Genomic DNA, 2,544 nt, shown 5'->3' with positions numbered 1-2,544 from the left:
TAGATTACTTAATCTCAGTCTGATGGGATTGTCCTGTATAATACAAAGATGTCTGTATAATCATGGGACCGTCCATTAGATTACCGATATCCCGCTGGGATACATAAAGTCATCATAAATGCATACTGCTGCTGAGATTGTCTTGTCGATAACCTTTATATGTATATAAAATTAGGATTATCTTGTAGAATACTACATACTGCTGGGATTGTCATGAAGAGTACTATATACATATATGATTGTCCAGTAGAATAGGTATATTGTAGAACATTTGCTTAGTGCTTGAATTGTCATGTAAAATACATTGCACTGCTGGAAGTGTCCCGAAGAACACATACATATATAAAGTGCTGTGATTCTCTTATCAAAACCTATATAGAACTCGGTCGAGTACTATATACTGCTTGGATTATCCTTTAGAACACCTCTTCAGTGCCGGAATTGTCTTGTTGAATACCTCAAGAGCGGAGTGCCATCCGTCCACGTCCTAAACGTGTGCTTCTCATTGTTGTTGAATAATATTGTGCCACAGTGAATTTGCCGAAGAGACATTTTTATTAATCTATTTCAAATACAATGTATTTGTATTTCCAAAGAGATGCATGACTAGATCTGTTTCAATCTCTCTCAAAGTTGCCTGCTCCAGTAACATGGATCCTCGAGACTGGTATGCTAATATAATAATTCATTATGACGTTATAAGTGTCTTACAGCTGGGTAAAATATTTACTTATTGTTACATTGTGTAAATTTATTTGATAATTTGAGAGAAATGTGGAATAAAAGAATATGTTCACCAGAAATTGTTTGTGTTGTAGAACTTTCCTTTCGGCCAAAATATTATTTTCCAGTTTGTCAATGTAAAGTCTAAAATAACCATCAAATATTAAGAACTATGTTAACATCTTTAACAAGTTTATTCAAATTGCTTTCTATGACGTAAGCCAAACACGTGACGAAATTACATATTTATACTGTATAACACCCATCCATATGACAAAGAATGCATATGACGAAATCATGCGCCACCGGGAGGGTAAAAATAAAAAGTATAATAAAATACGATGTTTTTGGACAATTTGTTTTTTCACTTAAAAATATTCCTTTGGGGACCCCACAGTTAGGTTTTCCCCTGTGAGACCCTGCTTCAGAGTGAATGGGGGATTCCCATTGGTCAAAAGATCAAAGGCTAAAGGGACCCCTGACTCCTTGCACGTTAACCCCACAACCTTTAGATCCGCCATTTTTAAAAAAGCACAGAAAGACCTTTTTTCAAAATATAAATTTGCAGCACCTTTACAAAAAAGGTATTTCATTTGGAATATAAAAGTCAAAAGAAAACAAAATTAGGAAAGAGAAATCATTTCAGAAAATAATCAAAAGAAGAATACAAAACAAATAATTTAATACATTCGGCGGCCAATTTTATTGGGTGAGCCATTTACGCTAAAAGCTATGTCTTTGTGTTAAGATTTTGCAAACAAAGCTTTGCTGCATGTTTGGTAGTTAAAGAGTTATCATCTCACATCGGCTTTGGAGGAACCTCGGAAAACATGGAAAGACAAAAATACGTTCTGTAAGCGAAACGAACCCACCAAAGACCTAAAGTACAGTGAACATGGCAGACACTGAGACATGCTATATATAGTCAGAAACCATATCATTATTGGCCACACACAACACGCCTTTGTTTAAACTGTCCTGATACCGAACAGGTTGTTTGGTAATGCATTACTTTGGTATATCTGTATAAACTTCATAAACCGGGGAGGCCGTTCTGTTACTACCGAGAAGGAGAAAGTAAATTTTTCTTAAAAATAAAGTCGTTAAGATTATAGGGTTTACTAGTGAGGTGTTCACTTTTGATTTATTGCAGGTAAATGTCAAGATGGAGATATTGACAAAGAGAAAATTGCAATGCTCTGCAATCTTATTTCTGGAAGATAGCTTTAATGCAAGCTGTTTATGGATATAATATTTAAGTTTTGTAAGTTTCTTATCTCCTTTTTTAAAATTTATACAAAAATAGATCTTTTAGACAAATAAATGAAATTTGATAAATGACTCGATTAATTATGCTGTCGAAGATGTGTTTTTCATGGGAAGCTGATTATATATGGGATGAGGAGAAACAAACCAATTAAATCTACACATGCACGAGGTTACGATCGTGCATATTTAATTGGTTGGCTGCCAATAACAATCCCAATCTCATCCCCCTTACACTTTATTTTCATTTTTTCTCTCAAATTTATTAATAGATAAAAATGTGTTATTTATAGAACATGATATTCCATATTATATATGGGTCAAAGAAGTAATATAGACGGTAAAATCCAAAATCCCATATAACACTGGATCCTAATGGAGGTATGTCCGTAGGATACGAATTACTTAAAATAGTATATGGGATGGAGATCTTGACAACCTAAACTTGTCCACACTGTTGGAATTACTTCTTTGCCCCATATAATTATATATATATATAGAGAGAGAGAGAGAGAGAGAGAGAGAGAGAGAGAGAGAGAGAGAGAGAGAGAGAGA

The sequence above is a fragment of the Mizuhopecten yessoensis genome, unplaced genomic scaffold, assembly GCF_002113885.1.
Source record: "Mizuhopecten yessoensis strain PY_sf001 unplaced genomic scaffold, ASM211388v2 scaffold2417, whole genome shotgun sequence".
Lineage (NCBI taxonomy): Eukaryota > Metazoa > Mollusca > Bivalvia > Pectinida > Pectinidae > Mizuhopecten > Mizuhopecten yessoensis.
The sequence above is the reverse complement of the archived record's forward strand: the minus strand, read 5'-3'. Positions refer to the sequence as shown.